This window comes from Pinus tabuliformis, chromosome 1_2 (assembly GCF_031772625.1).
Source record: "Pinus tabuliformis cultivar Carrire ecotype Pingquan chromosome 1_2, CPIR1, whole genome shotgun sequence".
In the NCBI taxonomy this organism is placed as follows: Eukaryota; Viridiplantae; Streptophyta; class Pinopsida; order Pinales; family Pinaceae; genus Pinus; species Pinus tabuliformis.
This window is the reverse complement of record NC_142298.1, coordinates 1,198,543,157-1,198,564,541: the sequence shown is the minus strand read 5'-3', so window position 1 is coordinate 1,198,564,541 and position 21,385 is coordinate 1,198,543,157.

Below are 21,385 nucleotides of genomic sequence, written 5' to 3'. Positions count from 1 at the left end.
AGTAGTTGTGTGGGTGAAGTTATGTGGAGATGGTTGTGTGTGTGTAGCGGTTATGCGGAGAAAAAAATGCATGTGTGGAATTTGTACGAAATGAGGGAAGTACAAAGGGGTCTTTTAATTGTAATGCATTATTAGTTTTATTATTAAAAAAAATTTGCGAGATGCCAAATTGTATACAATGAAAACTTGAAAGCTTTTTTCACACAATGGGTTGTGCTATTCAGAGGTAGCGTCTGCAGAGAAAAAAATCTTCTTACCCATGATATTTGGGTCCCACGTTTATTAATACCAGTTTCAAATGTCAATGACTTACGAAATCTAGATGACGATTTTATCTTTGTACCATGTTTTAGATGGAAAATAGTTTATATTTGTACCATGTTTCAGACACAAAATAGTTGCAAGTGGTGATTTCTAGGGAAATGAGATTGCAGATATTTGAAATAGCTAGTATAGTGAGAGGAGAAACATTATTTGCAATGATAGAGAAAATAGTGGGGTGTGTAGATTTTTCTCTTTGGAAATTGCATTTTTTGTGTTAGATAAACTATTATCTGCGAAGTTGTGCTTGTTGATTTATGTTTGTCATTTTTCTATTTTCATTTGGCAATACTGCAAGGATTAAATAATGTATATACGAGAAAGCATAGGTGGAAATAATGAGGAAATGAAAGTGCGAAAAACACTCTCGAATAAGGATTTAGTATTGTATATACAATAAAACGACTAGCTGAGCGAAGAAAACTATTAGAAACACATTTCGAGCTTTCTCTACACAATACAACTCATCCGCACTTCTGCACATATCCTAATTATTTACAAATTTAATTATTATGAATAATTGTACGGATCTATTTATATTAATTTATTATTGGAAAATAAATATGTCATTCCCGAGAAAACACTATGCAAAAAAAGCAATTGTTTTTACTTTATTTTATTATTGGAAAATGAATACATCATTACCAAGAAAACAACTAATAACTTTTGCGAGAGAAACTTAGCCTAACCAATTAGGTAGCTAGTCTTTGATCAATTGGTTAGATATTCACATCTATTATGAATATTCTTGAGTTGAGTTTTGCCTAACACCTTTTATCACTTATCAGTCATATGTGAATAGACGTTGCTATCATCCACACAATGAAAAATTGAAAGCTTCTTCTACTACAAACAAAGCTTTAGACCAATGAAATATCGTTTTGTACACAACTTTGTGTGCACTCCACAATACTTTTACTCACTTGACTATTGATATGCATTATCTATAGCTAAAGTATTAGCAATAAAAGTTTTCGGTTCGAAGTGTGTGTCCATCTGGACAAAAAGAATTTTCCCATAAGAGCATAAACAAATAGATATTTGAAACATAATTATTTACAATGAAAATATTATCAATAATATGAACATAAATAGCATTATTATTCACAAAACGTTTATTAAATTCACTGCTAATATGAATTATTTATAACTATAACATTAGCAATAATATTAGCACTTAATGCAAAGTGCGGATGTCCATGCAAATAGCACTTCCATACAAGCAGATGTTCAAAATATACAAAATATTAGCAAATAAATTTGTATACATTAAAAGTTTATTAAAATATCTATTCGCTCTGTCAGGGTCTCCATTAATAGCATGTACATAAAAATTTGTGCAAACCAAGAAGTGCAGAAAATGCTGACCTCTCTACATAATAGAGTTACATGTTCAGATATAGCGTGTACAAAAATGAAGTCATAGTTGTGCAGAGCAAGCAATACTGAACAAGAAATGTAGATGAAATATAAATATCTCCGCAAAAATACAAAGATATATTCAGAATTATGAATATCACTATTAATATTGTATACATCAATTGCTTATTAAAATATTAGCAATAAAATCCTTCAGTCGATGAAATGTGAACCTATCTGCACAATAGAGTTACATGTCCAGATAAAGCGCATACAAAAGAATTTGTGCAGTCGTTATTGTGTGGAGAAAGTAGTGCGGAAGAAGAAATGTGGATGAAATATGGACCTCTCCACATAAATACAAAAAAGATTACTAATTTTGCGAAGTAAGTTGTGTTGAGGCAGCAATAACAAGAAAATGCAAGTGTGAAAAACACTCTCAAATAAGGATTTAATAACGTGTATATGAGAAAATGACTAGTTGTGTGGAGAAAGCTATCTAGCATAGTACAACTCATCCGCATGTTGGAAATAATACTGAGAGGGGGGGTGAATCAGTATTATCAGAAAAACTTTTTCATTTTATGCTCAGAAACATATACGCTACTTCAATTAAGTAAAACAGTGTGTACACGCTACTGTGTCTAAAGAAACCAGCGTATAACAAGAAAACTTATGATTCAGTAGCTTATCTTCAGTAAATGCATGAGAACATTATTAACCATGATAGTAAAACAGGTGCAGTATAACAGAACAGATCATCACACAAAAAACACACACATGAACACCATGATATAAGGTGGAAACCCAATGTGGGTGAAAAACCACCTGCTGCAAGTCGTCTCTATCTTTCTTTAATATGAAACTTCAGTTTACAATCTTTTGTACTGGTGCAGCCTTATACCAATACGCAGGCTTCAACCTTCTCTCGTTCTCCAAACTTCCTTGGAAGGGAGCTCCAACCCCCTTTGCTCTTGTACTAGGTAAGATACTAGTACGTAGGTGCTTGCCTACAATCTTCTTTCCTTCATGTACCACTTTTCATACATTTTCAGACTGGATATTCCTGAAGCACAATTCATTCAATTTTCATAACAGATCATTGAAGCACAAAACAACCAATACTAGCATCATCAATCTTTGAATCACTGAACCACTGAAACCCTGTCAACACCAGTCACCAGAACACAGAGCAGACTACAGAACTCTGCAATAGTAGTCAGACCCAACTGCAACCCCAAAAATCAAACTTCAAAATATATACGCTACTTCACTGAGAGAAACCCGCGTATACACGCGCTTTTACTGAACACAACCTGCGTACAGATCTAAAAGTAAATTCTCTTAACTTGCAGCTATACCAGACATCAGTTAGACCCAGAACATAACATTGAGTCAGTATGCAGATCTAGAAATATGCATAATCAACCATATCATAATAGTGCATTTCAAACCATTAGATACCGATCTGTCCCTAGATCTAGTCTTCCATCAACCGGTGTGATCTCTCCTCAGCTTAGATCAAGCAACCCAGAACCTGCATACCGGATCTCTTTCTTTTCAGATATTCAAGACTTTTCAAATTGTGTTTGCCTAATGATCTTCTTCTCCTTATATAGCCTTAGGCCTTGCTCAATACCAAGGGCCAAAACCATAGAATTCCAATACCATCAACTTCAAAACTAGGGATCAACACGTCTGTCGAGATACTTTGGTCCAAAGACATAGGTTCAAGTACCGAGGACTAACTACCATAGACCAAAGGGAAGCTTCTCGACATGTACGCCCTTTTCTGTTCATGAAGCTGCGTGTATACGCGACTTCGTATATAGCGAACCAGCGTATCCACGACTTAGTTTATAGAGTACCTGCGTGTATACGCAACTTGGGCTTAATGAACCTGCGTATATGAAATTTCTCTTCATACTTGTAGTCTGGACTGAGATCTGTCATCAAAGAGAGTAGCCATCAAGGACAACACCTGGATCGTAGTGCCACACCTGTGCCAAAATGCCAACACCGCACTTCTGCACATATGCCTAATTATTTACAATTGAAATATTATCAATAATTGTGCTTACCTATTTATATTATTTTATTATTGGAAAATGAATACGTCATTACCAAGAAAAACTATGCAAAAAAGTCAATTGTTTTTATTTTATTTTATTATTGGAAAATGACTACATCATTACTGATTAAACAACAAATAATTTTTGTGTGAGAAACTTAATCTATTGTGAGGAAGAAAGAAAGTTAGCCTACTATGTGGAACTTAGCTCATTGTGCAGAGCTTATAGCCTATTGCGTGGAACTTAGTAATAAATTTGTATAGATTAAAAGTTTATTAAAATATCTATTTGCTATGTTAGGGTCTCCATAAATAGCATGTACAACAAAATTTGTGCAGACCAAGAAGTGCAGAAAATGCAAACCTCTCCACACAATAGAGTTACTTGTTCATATATAGTGTCTACGAAAATGCAGTCGTAGTTGTGTGGAGCAAGCAATATTGAACAAGCAATGTGGATGAAATACAAATATCTCCGCAAAAATACAAAAATATATTCAGAATTATGAATATCATGATTAATATCGTATACATCAATTACTTATTAAAATATTAGCAATAAAAATCCTTCAGTCGATGAAATGCAAACCTCTCTGCACAATAGAATTACATGTCAAGGTAAAGTGCGTACGGAAGAAGTTGTGCAGTCGTTGTTGTGTGGAGCAAGTAGTGCGGAAGAAGAAATGCTGATGAAATATGGACCTCTCCACACAAATACAAAAATGATTACTAATTATGCGAAATAAGTTGTGTTGAGGCAACAATAACGAGAAAATGCAAGTGTGAAAAACACTCTTCAAATAAGGATTTAATAACATATATATGAGAAAATGACTAGCTGTGCGAAGAAAGCTATCTAGCATAGGACAACTCATCCGCACTTCTGCACATATGCCTAATTATTTACAATTGAAATATTAACAATAATTATGCCGAGCTATTTATATTCTTTTATTATTGGAAAATGAATACGTCATTACCAAGAAAAAACAATGCAAAAAAATCAATTGTTTTTATTTTATTTTATTATCGGAAAAAGAATACATCATTACCGATTAAACAACTAATAATTTGTGTGTGAGAAACTTAATCTATTGTGAGGAAGCAAGAAACTTAGGCTATTGTGTGGAACTTAGCTCATTGTGCAAAGCTTATAGCCTATTGCGTGGAACTTAGTTCATTATGCAGATCTTATAGCATATTGTGCTGAACTTAGCTCATTGTGCAGAGCTATTTATTTTATTTTATTGTTGGAAAATGAATAAGTCATTACTGAGAAAACATTATGCAAAAAAAATCAATTAAATAGCGGTAGAGGTAGGGACTATGATGCACTGCAGCTATTACCCTTGTTAGAATGAGATTTGAGTTCTAAATTGATTGATTTCTATTATAAATCCTAGGTCAATATTGCCACCATGTAAGAATGCAAAAATATATTTATGCTTTAGCAAGGGCTAATACCTTAGCGAATAAATTCAAGGATGAGATCACACTCATGGGGCGAATCAACAAACATTTCAATCTAAATGGAGACAGTGCAAATCCTACTTTCCAAGCATCTCATTCACCCACTTTAATCCCATACGTTGGTGCCTTTTTTTTTCTAGGCATGGTGAAAATGGTTCATGGAGAACAAGCAACCTCTCTAGGTATATGTAATAGCCCACAAGCCATATATATCAAAAAATTCATAGTTCACCCTAGGACTGAGATATCTGGAGAACATTGAAAGCTGGAGCCAGGTTGCCTATTTTTACAAAGTTACCATGACGGGCCATGGTACCCCTATTGTGGGGTTTAAAACTAGGTGGATGGGATAACACCACAGTGAGACAACCACCCCATCATCCAATAGGGATACCTTGTCACAAAGTATTTAGAGCTAGAAAACAAGGAATTTTGTCTATGTGTCCTATCATCACTATCTTTGCATACTTCCATGCATCTAATTTTTTTACAATAAAATCTTACATTACACGGTGTTCTTGAACTATGAACTCATCACTTTAAAACAAAGGAGGAAATGCAGGTGGGATTTTATGCACTTATGTGTGCATGGGTTGTAAGACTATTAATATAATCTCTCAAGGTGAAACCACACATTTGACCACCACCTCACGGTGTTCCCATGGCTTCCAGGGTAAGAAACCCGCATGAGAATCAAACCTTGCTCAATAGTGAAAACATTCTCACTTATTTAACATTATTATTCAATCTTTTTCCTTGAGAATTTTTTACTTCTAAATAAATATTCATAAAAAAGCTTATCTCTAAATTAATTTCATCCATAAAACCTATATTTTCATATTCAAATTCTTAAATCCATTAATAGACATCATACACCATAATTAACTAATCTAATATTCCTTCCCTCAAACATACTTCAAACATAAAAAATTGCAAAAAAAAAAATAATACTTATAAAACTAGCAAATTCCCCATGTGGATGGAAAGATTTAGACTCTCCTTCAAACCATGGTGGTTCACATAGTTCTTGTAGTCAAATTTTTATCTAGGTACCATAGTTTGAGAAAAAAATAACAGTGTCTTATAAATTATGGTATTCTTCAAAATAGTTAAGGGGGAAAGGACAGAAAGAGACATTAACAACAATAATATATTGCATATAATTTTCCTAAGTTTAACTTGGTGCATTAAAAGGCGTAACTAACAGTACCATATTCCAATACACATATATCATATTCTTATACACATGAGGTAAACTGATCCAAGAGGATCCCTAAAGGCTCAAGTTTCGAAGTCCTCGAATCTTGGAAACATTGGCACCAAGTTGAAGTGCTCATTGTTATGATTCCAGTGGCACAAACAACACTCAAGTCTGAGTTGGTATGACCAACTTATCACAATTTGAAGTTGACAGGACAAGTAAGAAAGGAGGGCCTACAACATGCTACATGAGACTCACAAGCTTACATGGAAATCAACTAGTGGCCTACTAGTCATTAACATTTGTCACCAAATCATTAGATCCTTAGGCCCTACAAAAAAAGAATATATATATAATTTAAGACAATATATATATATATATATATATATATATATATATATATATATATATATATATATATATATAGATATATAGATATATATATATATAGATATATATAGATATGAAACAAAAAACCATATAAAAAGTCAAAATTTTGTTATTTGTTATATGGTGTGGTTATCACCATTATACGTGCACCATATATATAAACCTTTGTTACTAAAACAAAATGGTTTGTTATAACGATTACAGTTTGTCTAATATTATATGGTTATAAAAATAAAATGGAGGGGTTATATTATATGCCACAAACAAAACAATTGAAAGTGAGAGGGGCTCGTGGAATTGACCCCAGAACCCCTCCAACAATATCCCATTATTACAAAGGTCCTAACCACTATGCTAATTGGAGCCTTTGGTTAGTCTGTCACCAAAAATTTATATAAACCCATCGCATTTCATTCAATGAGCATCGGGCAAAGCCGTGAGGGATGACTAAACATGGAGTGGTGGAACCAAGCACGCAGTGGAATGCAGATGTTGGAACCTCGATGCATGAAACCAAGAGGGAACATAGATTGAAGAGGAATATTCTATGAAAAATCTGTGAGGAGTCTAAAATATTCCTTGAGGGGATAGGATTGCAGCTGACCAAATATAGTCAATCTTATAGTCATTTTGCTTAGAGTTTCACAAGGATTGCAATATTGCAGTTTGTTTTTCCATTTGAGTAGAAAATATTAGGGGTGATAGTAGAAACCCGCCTTCTTCATTAATTTCTAGGCACGAAGTTGGATACAATAATGCGCCTTTTAGAAGTAGACCATGTTAGATTTAAGGCTTCTGTGGGAGTTTTTTGATTCATGATCCGGATTGACCACAGTCTTCAGTTCATTTTGCCAACGTTTCAAACCCCAAAGGGGGTCCATCATCAGGACAAGATAGAAAGAATAAGAATGAGAGAAGTAGACCATGTTTAGAGTCAAAAGTATCATGAGGACAAAACAAACTTGTTTGCGATGTGATTGTTGTGTTTTGGGCAGTCGAATTTCAATTCACTCCTAGGATTGGAGGTATAATGATGTATTTTTCCATGTACTTTCCTTTATTTTTGATGAGATGAATGAAGCAGCCTCCCCATTATTGAAGAAGGGCCCAGAGACATAGTCCACACTAGATGAACTCCATTATCAAACTTTTGTGTGCATTTTATTTATGATCTCCTTTATGTTGCTTCTTCTTTAAGTATTTTCACATATGGTTTTTACATGCTCTTTCATGCAATTATGCTATCATTAACTGAAGAAAAGATCTTGGATAATGTTGGTATCAGAGGCATACTAGATCAATTTTTGTATCAAAATGGTCTTCTTTCTAATGTGAATGATAACCAAGGCCAAGCTCAAAAAGGGTGAAGGAAAACTTGGAGTTGTTTGACCCAAAGATTAGACAAGAAACATGAAGAAGGAAAATGGAAGATGATGATGCCCATACCAAGAATGAGAAATCTTTCATAAATATTTCTACGCAATGGCAAATAAGGTATAAAGTTATTTGTAGATTATGAGAAGAAATTGAAAAACAAGCAAAAAAAGAAGGAAGAGAAAGCAGAGGACAATGCTTCGATAAATTAGGGAGATAGAAGAGAACCTCCTTAACCTCCATCTCCATCTTCAAGTGAGTGTTCTTCTTATTCATCATATCATTCTCATCATTCTAAAAGATAGCATAGAAATGCGTCTAAAAAGCCTTTTTTAAAGATGGATGTAAATTTTGATTTTCCCATGTTTAACAGAGAATCTAATGTAGAGAAACCAAATAATTAGATCTAACAATTTGAAGTATATTGTTGGATACAATAGATCGAAGAAGATGAGGTGAAGATCCATTTGGCATATCTTCAACTAGGAGGCACAACTCTCATGTGGTGGGAGGGAAAACTTCAAAAAGGTAGAAAGAATGTGGGTAAACTCATTTCTTCTTGGTATGAATTTGTTTCTTCTTTAAAAGGAAAATTTTATCCATTGGGATATCGGCAGAAAGCCATGATAGAATCACAACACTTGAGACAAAGAAAAGGTCAAGATGTTCAAAGTTTCACAAAGGAATTTAGGAAGCAAGATTTGACATTGGGTATTCCTTTAGATTCACCAGATACTTTGATGGAATATATTGGCTCTTTACATTATTACCTTCGACATTCTTTGTTGTTGCTTGAACCCACTACTCTTGATGTGGCTAGTGTGAAATCCGTTCACCTTGAAACCAGGGGAAAGTATGAAAAAGAAAACCATGCAAAGAAGGTGGCAACAACAACAACAAAAGGAAGTAAATCCGTCTTGCACTCATTGCAAGAAAGAAGTTCAGGATGAGAATTATTGCTGGAAACTACATCCAGAATTGTAGTCAAAGAGGAATGGCAGAAAAGAGAAGCAAAAAATTGTTGCTACAATGCAACATGACCTAGATTCTGATTCAGATGATGAGATGAAAGTCACAACTGTTGGGATTGCAGGTGTTGGACTAACTGACCTAGGTTTTGATTTAGGTGATGAGATGAAGATCATAGCTATTGGTATTGTATGTGATATACCATTGACTTAGGTTCTAATTCAGACAATGAGACAAAAATTGCAACATGTGTTATACCAAAAATGAGAAGAGCACCAAAGAAAGTATGGCTCCAAGAACTTGAGCAAATCAACCAAATAATTCAAGCATAGAATGTTAAACTAAGAATACTTCTACAAGAAGTAGAAGAAGAGAAGCAAGGATTGCAACTTCAATTATAAGCCACAAAAGAGGCCTTAGAAAATTTGAAGTGAAATGAAGGCTTAACGAAGCCATCATCACCCACTTCAGAATTGGCAATTGAGATTAATAATGTAAATGATTCTTCAGTTTCATGTTCTCATGATGATGATGATTTTGGTGCCTTTGAACATCACAGTAAAGACATTAGTTTGAAGCTAATAAATAAGATGTCTTATGGATGAAATACCTAGGAGTTAATGGCCAAGGTATTGTGAATCCCATCAAAGTGGTGGAATTACCACGACATGTAGGGTTGGGATATGTCAGAAAGGAAGAGAAATGAGAGTCTTCAAGAGAAAAGTCTAAGACAGTGAAAATAACATCACGACCTTCTAGTGATAATGAGCATTCCAAAGGAATAGCTGAGGAAATCTCTCCTCGCCGGAGTCATACCAAAGACAGTCGTTCAAGGAAGAAGATTAAGAAACTATAGAGGAAGACAAATTGTTGCAACCATTGCAATAGAGGATGACCTCAGAAAGCCACATGTTGGAATATCCATCAAGAGATATTACCAAAGAAGGACAAGGAGAATGTAAAATCATCTCTGAGGGAGTCAACCGATGAAGCGGTTCAATAAGGAAGCAAACTATGAGAAGAAATCACATTACCCTGGTTAGGTAAGAAATGGGTAGCCTTTTCAATTACTTGAGCATGGCTACCATTGTAAATAACATTTTGCAATTTTTTTTTGTAAAAAAGATGAAGTGTATAGCATCACTTATGAATGTAACATCATGATATTTTGGCCTTTAGTTGGATAGCATGCGTTATGGTTTATGTTGTAAAACCTGACCATAAGTGTTTTATAAACTCTTTGAAAGTATGGTCTTGCCTGGAATATTGAAGGTTAGACATGTATTGACAACTACAATTTTTCATATAGATACATGTTTGAGTTTCATCATTCCATATTCCGAAGTGCAAAGGTGAAGGAAGGGAAAGGTGGTCTGTCAGAGATTTTTTTATGCATATGAAGATTGCAGTACTTGTTTCTATTTTTGGATGACCAAAATTCCTTTAGTGGGGAGGAATGATCCATGAGGATCCATGTTATCCAACTAAAGGTCAAAATATTGTTAGGTTGTGTTATATTATTTCCATGACTAGCCCTGGTAGTGGAACCAGGGGGGGGGGGGTTTGAGGGGGGCGGTAGCCTCCCTCTACGGGGTCGGGGGCAACACCCCGGGAAAAAAAAATTGGACCCTATATTAGGTGGGCATACCTACCTATGTTTTTGTGCATGGGTTTCACACATGGTTTTGGGCGCGATAGTATTCGGTCCAAGGTATTGGATGCTTTGACATGTATATATATGTATTGTAACATTGAAAGGAACATAATGAAAAATCAATCTAGTAGTCCCGGTTTTGGGATCCATGGGAAAATCTCTGTGTATATTTGTTTTATGTGTTATGCTCTCGCCTTTGTTTATTTTCTATTTTTAGAATTCGTATGCAGGTAATTTCTATACGTGGTTAAAACCTACATATGTTATATCAAGATTGTAGTACTTATTTATATTTTTAGATGACCAAAAGTCCTTCACTGGGGAGGAATTATCCATGAGGATCCATAAATGCTCAAGTTTTTAAGTCCTTGAATTTCATCAACATTGGCACCAAGTTGAAGTGCTCATTGTTATGATTCCTGTGGTGTAGACAACACTCAAATCCAATTCCATATTACCAACTTATCATTGTTTGAAGTTAACAAGACAAGTAGGAAATGAGGGCGTACAACATACTACATGGAACCCAACTAGTGGCCTATCATTCCTTAACATTTGTCACCAATTCATTGGACCTTTTGGCTCTACAAAGAAAAATAAATTAATATTAAAAATCCATAAAAAAGAAATCCATATAACACAATATATATATATGAAAAAATAAAACAAAAAACAAAAAACAAAAAACCCATATAAAAAGTCGAAATTTGGTTATTTGTTATATGGTGTGGTTATCACCATTAAAACATGCACCATATATATAAACATTTGTTATTAAAATAATATGCTTTGTTATAACAGTTATGGTTTGTTGAATCTTATAGGGTTATTCGAATAAAATAAAGGGGTTATAATATATGCCACCAACAAAACAAATGAAAGTGCGGGGCGGGGGTCTGGGTTTGAGCCCGAAACCCCTCCAACTGTATTAAATTATTACAAATGTGCCAACCACTGCGCCAGTTGGAAGTTTTGGTTATTTTGTAACCGAAAATTTATATGAACCCAATGCATTTCAATTAATGGGCCTCGGGAGGAGTCGTGAGATCCGACAAAACATGGAGTGGTGGAACCAAGCATGCGATAGAACTTGGAAGTTGGAACCCTAACATGGGGAACCTAGAGGGCACATGGATTGAGGAGGAATATTCCATGGGAATATTCCTAAAATATTTTATGTAAAATCTATGAGGAATCTAAAAGATTCCTTGGGGGGCCAAAATTGTAGGTGACAAAATATAGTTACTTTTATACTCATTTTGCTCAAAATTTCACAAGGATTGCAATGGTATAGTTTGTTTATGCCTTTAAGTAGCAGCTTTTAGGGCTCGAGGCATAAACATGCATTCTTCATTAACTGTCAGACATGAAGTTCGAGACAACAATGTGCCTTTCAGAATGTAGACAATATGGTGATAGAATTTCAAATGCTCAAGAAATTTTAATGTAAATCAAGAGAAATAATTCTACTCTACTGGTCTGGGGAATTCAATTCACAATTTAGAACAACAATCTCAAACATGCAATCTGAAATAACACACATGCACAATATTTTCCTAGGGGAACCCAACTACGAAAAACTCCTCAAGCTTCTTTTCATTAATCAAATTAATATAGATGTATTACAATTTCTAGCTCAATCTAAGACCAAAATGAAAGTGAATAACCTATCTCTCTGCTCAATGAGAAGTTATGAGCTAGACTAACTCGATTTATACCTCTGTTTGAGCCCCTGTTTCCTTATGCAAATCCTAGAGAATTAGCCCCTATTTTTTAGGAATTTTCCTCCAATTGATTGCACAATTCACAATATTTGATCATATGACTGCATGCAACACCTTTACACTCAAACTAGCTTACAACTACTTGTTACGCAGCCTTGGAATCTCCACCACAACTCAGAACTCAAATTCTCTGCATGCACTAGTTATTTTAGGTTGATTGATCAGTTAACTGGATGATCACTGAGTTAGACTGTTATCCCATTGGACATCTGACATTCCATTAGTTCCTCCAATTGTTAGAACTAGTTTAATTGAACTCAATTGGATAAAACTAAACTAGATTACTAAAATTTAGCAATAACACATGCTTAATTGAACTCCAAGCCCTATAACCCAAATTTACTGAGCTAAATGAGTGACAAGAGCCATGTATCATAAGTTAACTACATCCACATTATCTATGATGTGGAAATTCAAAATTTTCTTAATTTGACTAAGGCAATGTAAAATTGAGACTTTTGTGTTGCACTTCTCACACTCCCTCGTAGTAAGAAAGGGATTATAAACCACCCATATCCTACACCAGTGGAACTCAAACTCCCCTCTTGACAAGACCTTGGATGTCAACATCTTGTTTCTCTATCGAAATATATTGTAACAACATGTTGTAGCGGCTGCAACACCCTCTAAAATTTTGGCTTGCACTCAAATTTCAGAGCCTTCATTGGTCTTTCCCTTTATTGTTGCAAACACTTAAGCTCATTTCATGAGATTTCGTAAATTTATTTGAACCCTTTCGCTTGTTTGATCAGCTACCGTCTTTTGGCATGTTTGATTATTTTTCCATGCTTGTGAACCTTTTTGGTGGTTTTGAAGGTTGGTTTTTTTGTATACGAGTTTTCCTAGCCATGTAAACACCTGTCACACTCATACACAAAGTTTTGATCATTGTCGCACAAGTGTCGTCATAGTCGTCCTAAAGTCTATCTTGAGTGTCGCACTTGTCGCTTCTTGTCACAAGATAGTCACATAGAGGGTAATGCTTTGTCTTGTCATCTTGTGGTCTATGTTGTACTTTCGTCGAAGTGTGCTAAGTGTGTGATCACAGTTCAAGTTCATCACAAGTCTATCTTCCTCCCACACTTAGTCATTTTTCTGAAAATATTCCTAACTGGGCAACTCATCTGCACCGGACCCTGACTGAACTGCACACTACATAGTCTTAGCCCTCAGTGATCTGACCTTGCTTCCTGGAACTACACAATTCCTATTCACTTTCCTCTATGGAAGTTGTATTGTGCAATTCGAAAGCACAACAGCCTTCCTCGATCCCCTGAATTGCGCAGCAGTTCCTCCCGGACTGACTTGAACTGCGCACTTCGCACTTTCAGCCCTCGAGATTTTCCCCTTGAGTGATGGAACCCCATAATGCGTAGAGAACCCAACCTCCCTTGGCCTCTAGAACTACGTAGATGTTTCCTCTAGTGTCCTCCCTCAACCAGAGCTCACTGCCCTCAAGAACTGTCCAGATTTTTCATCTAGGTCTCTCTGCTGCCTAGATCCCCTTGCCTATGAAAATTGCACAAAATTGACCCCCAGGGCCTCATTCCGCATCACCAACTACTAGCTTGAACTACGCAATCCTAACTCCGAATGGCCATTGAGCAAATTCTTTCCCCAATGAAGAATGTGCTGAAAGGTTCCTCAATCAAGCCTGAGCTATGATCTGCACATTCTCAGTGATCAACCTCTTTCCCTGTCACCTGGAACTGTGCAATGTGAAATTACTATGCCCTCTCTCCCAGCTTGTCACCTATCATGATCTCAGCTCATGGATAATAATGCATCATCTTAGGATAGGGAGTTTTTGGATTGATGTTGTCCCGTCATGAGTGAATTACAAGAACAGGTACATTGTAAAGTCATGACGAGATGATGATGATGATGATGAAGAAGAAGAAGAAGAAGAAGAAGAAGGGAAGCATGCCTAAAGACTCACTTGTAGCTGAACTGATGATAGGAACTATCAAGAGAAATCAAAAGGAGCACAAGTGTGCCACCACCTTCCAAGATTGAAGATCATTTAAGACCTCGCATCATCAAGCTATGCAGAGGAGAAGAGAAAGAATATCCAAGAACACATCTATCGCTCAACGACAATAGCAGCTTGACATTACCACACCATCAATCTAGTCTATGTGAGTAGTGTCATGTCAAGTCATGTCATGAATTTTCATATGCCATATCACTATTGTGGGCCATGTATATTGTAAATCAAATGTATTGTAAAGTGGAATTCCAATGGACACACATGACTATGAAGAGTCATGCATGTTGAAAAGTCATAAGAAGTTGAACAGTCATGAGGGTAGTCAAAGATTCACAAGAGGTAAGCATCACCCCTTGGTTATATATACCCCTTCATTGTATGAGAAAAGGAATTTTCACCTTGGCTCCTCCCGCAAAGCATTACAAAGATCAACTAGTTCTTTGAGGAGGAAGGAGTGGCTCCAATGTCCCACTACTAGGGCTAGTGATGTATAATGTAAATATGTGTCTTGGAACTTTTTGTTAATTACAGAAGCCTTTTAAGGCCAACATGTTCTTCATGCATGATTTATTAATGTTTGTAAGACTATTATATGAACGTTTATATTTTATGTTTTCTTTCACACGTACTAAGATAGTTTAACTATTTCGGTTATTTTAGTGCTTATCTTGTTGGAAATGTGTTGTAATGGTTGTTACTACTATCTCATCCTTGTGGACTATTCCGCAGGATGCTAGATAGACACTTCTTTGCTTATCGGTTATAACAACCATCCTTCCACTGTCGAATATTCCATTGGATGTTAGATGAATCTTCCCTTGTTCATTGGTTGTAACGATTATCGCATTTGTTGTGCACTATTCTGATGGATGTTGGACAGGTCCTTTTGGTTCATGTGTGTCTCTTCTTGGGTGGTACTATTACCTCTCACTTAGAGGCTCATTTTGCTCCCCTTTTGCAGTAAGAGAACCTATACATAGTTCCAATGCACACTCACCAAGAACACTCACCCTGCGCCAATGAGGCATGTAGGAGAGTCAGAGTGAGGAATGAGAAGCCAATGATAAACCAATAATTCTCGTGTAAATATGTTATTTATTTAATTAATTATTTCTAAATTTTATGTGCATATGTATTATGCGGTCTTTAGAATTATGTTGGGTTTGTTAATTTTTAACTTGTAGGTCATATGGTTAGTTGTTGCATCATTTTTGGTATCGAGCATAGTTCATGAGAATTAATTATCTCGTTAGGTGTTCAATGTGTTAAAATTTCAAGGAGTTGATATTTCATGGCCTGACTGTAACTATTGTGTAGAACAGTCAATCTTGTAAGAGAAACGAGTGTGAAACAAAGTTGCACGTGGTCGTGGAAATGAGGTGAAAGCCACCACAATGATCTTCTGAAAAAAAATGAGAAGACAATGGAACTATGTATGATTCGCGTGCACTTTTAAAACTTTTTTATGCACATTCAAAACTGTTGAAGGTATGTATTGTCCATCTATATAATGGTTGTGAATGGATCCGAAGGGAAAATTAAATGGGATAATGAATTAATTAGTAATTCCCCAAGTGGGGATTATAATATTTTTTGTGACCCTTGCTTTTCTTTGCAAAAATGTGTGTTTTTATTAAAGAGAAACGTTGGAAAACTGCATATGATAGTTGAAAACATGTGTGAGATCTGAATTGGAGGATATTTATTGTTTCAATAGTTGTGAACAATTGATTGAGAGGAGCCTACATGTGGATGATAGAGTAAGTGGAGTGAACAACACGTGGAGAAAAACATCGTGCTGAAATTCAGTGTTCCTTTTCGATGATGAGAAGTGAAAAATTGAGCTAGCTCGTTGAACTCATTCTGCCCATGAAATTATTCATTGAATTTGTTTAACTAAATAAAATCCATGAAATCTAGGACCAAAAGCGAGACATCAAGAACTCATAGTAAGCTTGGGTTTGGTTCAATGCATTGGTGCGTGAATTTGTCTGAGGAGTTAATGTGTACATTGTCTATGCTTTTTAAATTACATCTGGTGTCTCGTTGATGCACCAACATGGTGTCATGCTCATTTTGACCAAGAGGGACTTTTAAACTCAATTATGGTTGCGTGTGTGGATTACATGGTGCTAAAGGGTGAGTTGTTCACAACATGTGACTTGTATGACTGTCAAAGGTAATTTTGTATCTAGGAATGTTTATTTTAGGAATCACAAAAGGTTCTAAATGGATGGATAATTTTTTTATCTGAATGCAATCATAATTTTTTAACGGCCAAAAATCATTGGAGAATTCACCCAACTTCAAGGAGACTATGTGTGAAGGAATTTGTCTTTGAGTTTTCAAATATGTAACTTTATAATGTAATTTTTCATATTATTTCTTTCCACCCTTAAAAATAACTCAATGAAACTTATATTTAAGCATAAATTAGTGGTAAAATTAAGTAGTAAACGTAAAGGTGAAAGTAAATAGTAAAGGTAAATTGATGTTGTAAAGCATGGTGGTTTTGATGGAGATAGAAGATAAGTGGTTATGGAATGAGAAAATCATATGGTTAGAATAAATAAATGGTGAATTATTGAACACGATTTTGAGTGGGTGATATATGGTTTCATAAAACCATGTGTGGGTTTGAGAATTCATAGCTTTATTCACTCACAGATTGTGATGATGGTAATGTATGAAATGATATATGAACATGGTTTATAAAAAATCATGAAGAGTATATATATACCATCAACAAATTTTTAAGGTATTTTAATTTGCGTATGGATTGAAATATCTCTTTAATTAAATGAAGAGTATATTTGACGGTGAACATGATAAAGGAGATGAAGACGACTATGGAAAGTTATTTACAAAATACAAAGAAAAGCCACAATGATGCCATCATAGATGGCGTAAGTGATGAAGAGTTCGAGAAAGAGATAGTTGAGTTGAAGGAATGACTTCATGTGTTGATGGAGATATTACAAAATCAGAAACATGGATGGATAATAAAGAGGACACGTAGCTGGGCAATCAAGTAGTTGATTGCAAGGAGACATAAACATAAGTTGAAATTTTTGTTAAGGGAAGCAAAAAAACTCCAGTTAACCAAGATGACTGTATGTATTTGTGAAACAAAATAAGGATTGATGCTCAGTGAGGACAATGATGATGTTGAAATGAAATCTATTGATATGAACGTGGTTTTGATTCCCACAGATGGCGCCACAAACTATTTAGAAGATCAGCATAAATACTTGAGGACATAATCATCTGTCGAGACTATAAAGCCTTGTTCTTTTTGAATCTGACAATTGGTTTGTGGATGCTAGATATATTGCAAATAATGGACAAGACATTAATTTTATTTCATGCAGTGATGAAGACCTGTCTTTTGAAATGATTTTCGAAAGAGACTGTAAAATGCTGATGAAATGTGAAGAAGAACTACAATTTCTAGAGAATATGTTGATGGAACCTGAATCTAATCAAGTTGCAGATAAGGAAAAGAAATGTTAAAACAGTGAAAATGTGGCACCTGAATGTTATTTTCAATCTAATAATGATGAATTGATATTCCAAGCCACTAATAGTAAATTTCAGCTAGAAAATAAATTGGATGATGAGATGGAAGAATTAATAGAACTGATGGAAAAAACACATAAACCAAGATATTGCAAGAAGAGGCAGAAATACAACAACAATATACATTTGGCTGCACAAGTATACATCAACAAAGCAAGAGGAGAATTAAAACATAAAGTTTGGAAGCCTGGAAGATGGGAAAAGACAACATAGAACATCAACAACATAACAGAGCGCATGATCAGCAACATACTAAAGTTTGGGATTCAAGAGGAATTTTATCAACTTATGAAGATATATGGTCAGGAGACAATGATTTTATTTTACCTTGGGAGTTTGATGCAGGTACATCTAACCTAGGGTTGAATGTTTACTAAAGGAGTTAGTTTCCTAAGTTAGGATTTAATTATCTAATGTATTTTTCCTATATTTTTATGAGAAAATGAGAATTATTGTAAATAGGAGAAGGTTTGAGAGTATTTTGGAAGGGTTGAGATATTTATGGGTTCGTTAGATCTTATCTAGAGATAAGGGATTAGATGAGAGTTTTCATGGATCATAAATATATTGTGGGAGTTAGTTTAGGATCTATAACCAACTTTGGGTTCAGATCCACTTGTATAAATCTAGGTGAGCCCATGGGGCATATAAGAGAGTGAGAGTGAGGAATGAGAGGCAAATGATAGACCAATAGTTCTCTTGTAAATATGTTATTTCTTTAATTAATTATTTCTAAGATTTTATGTGCATATGTATTGTGTGGTTTTTAGAATTATGTTGTGTGTGTTAATTTTTAGTTTGCAGACCTTATGGTTAGTTGCTATGTCACCTTCTTTTTTGAATAACTATGAGGTCACGATTCCTTATGTCGGCTATTTAAGGAATATATTGTAGACTTGTTCACATTAATTTCTCTTTGGTTGTCTAGAATTTATTCTCAATTAATAATCAATGAAGTATGCACTATGTTACATTTGTTAATTTTTCAAGGTTTTGAGTGAATGATTTAATATATTTTATAAATGTAGTTGATGTCATATAAACTTCTACAATACACTCTCTCTCTTGTCAAGAAGATTAAATACTTCTGCAAACTTCTTCCATTAATAGCCTTCTCAACTTTGTGTTATTAGTGCCAAGGAATACTCACGTTAGTCTCATTGGCATTTGAGACTTTATACATTTTCCATCATTTAATTTTAATGTATATGAATTGTGGGGTAAAGTTGCTCATTCAAAAGGTGTTGGTATCAAGATATCATTCAAGTGTACTATCATCTTTGACTGGTAATAATATTTTTATTAAGTTATTAATTTTGAATATAGCATTTCAGGGCTTAAAGGAATTTCTTTAAGGTAACTTAGAGTGATTATCATTTGTGATAGTTTAAGGGTTACCCCCTTTGGTCTAAGGGCCGAGTTGAAACCTAAAACAAGGAGGTTTTCCTAAAATCCACAGAGTGCCTTGGCATTTTCCCCTAACTCAGAACAACCTAAGGAACAACATACCTTTATACACATCCAACACGAATAATTCTCTTAAATACTTATTAGTCCTTATCAAAGTAAGACTATAGCAATCGATTTGTTCATTAATTGCTATTAATTTACCTTTCAATTGTACACTCTATAATGTTTTACTTTTACTTTAGGAATATATATATATATATATATATATATATATATATATATATATATATATATATATATATATATATATATATATATATATATATATATATATATATATCTATATATATATATATATATATATATATATATATATATCTTCTAACCTAATAAAAAAAATATTTTTTACGATTTTGATTGAATAATAAAAGGTCTTATTGCAATTTTACCAATATATAGGTTGATGTATATGGAACTGTCATGAATAACATTAATCCTGTTGAGGCTCCTAACAGGACAAGTTGATGTTTACACTTACCACTTTCTAGTTCCGAAATTCGTTTCATGATTTTAGGAATAAATATTATATTTAAGTTAAAAGGTATGATTGCATTCCATCATGATTTATGGTTGGCCTATAAAATTGAAGATTGATACAAATGGAGTATCAAAGCTTCCCATGATTCCCTGTCACTAATGCATAATCAACGATGGGGTATCCTTTTGAGTTCTACCCTACAATCTTGTGAGTTCGTTATTACTCCATTCCTACATAAATTTCAACTTTTAAAAAAATGTTAAAATTGTTCCAATGCAAGATAACAAATTTTATATGAGCCAAAAGGTTTTCTTATTTTTTTGAATTATTAAAATGCATTTGGTTATATTTATGGTTGGTGGACTTTTTCTCGGAAAAGTTTTAAGGACTTATCTCTATATGCATGACCACTATGTTTAAGACTTATCGCTAGTCCATGACTTAAATGGTGTTAGAATTAATGGAGAATAGGATATTATTGTTACATAGTTGTGATTTTTCTTTCTATAGTTATTTAGTTCCTATTCTCATGGGATATGATTTACTATCACTAATGAATTGTATCTATTTAATATTGAAGATTAATGTTAACCGTGTGTGGTGTTTTTCTTGAAGGAACTCTTGGTGATCCACACCTGAGAGCTCCTCATGTTTTGGTTTGCCATTTTATGTCTTCCCTGTGCAACTCTTGACATGGTATTAGAGATGTAGGGCTGTCGATCCTGTACGCTGAGTGAAGGGTGCAACTGAGGTGAAATCGTCGCGTGGTTTAGGATCAAAACCGCGATGACCCCACTGTAACACTTGCATGCGTTTCATTTTAACATTTTGGCGCGGTACTGAGTAAATCTTCGTGAATGCCTGTTGGATAATCACGAAGACCTTCGCAACTCCCTAGTGGATAAGGGTGTTGATCGTGGAAACAAAGAAAAAGGTTGCGTGATCGTGGTGGTCGTGGAATAACCTGTGTGGGAGGTCGCTTGGAGAAAGACCGCGTGGGTGTGTGCTTAAGGAGACTACGTGCTATGGTGTGAGCAACCGCTGGTGGCCAAAGGGTCGCGACATTTTTTTTTTCTTTTTGTTGCAATGCCACAATAAGATTGACCCTGTTTCTGTCAGAGGTCCATCGATGGCTACATATTTTTTCCTTTGTGGTGGTTTTCCATTTGGTTAGCTTTGGTGCTCTGCAATCCAAGAGGAGCTTGCCGTCTGAGAAAGCCACAAGGAGGAGGCCGAGGAGGCTGGACTCGCCCAGAGGTCGTGAGGTAGAGGAGG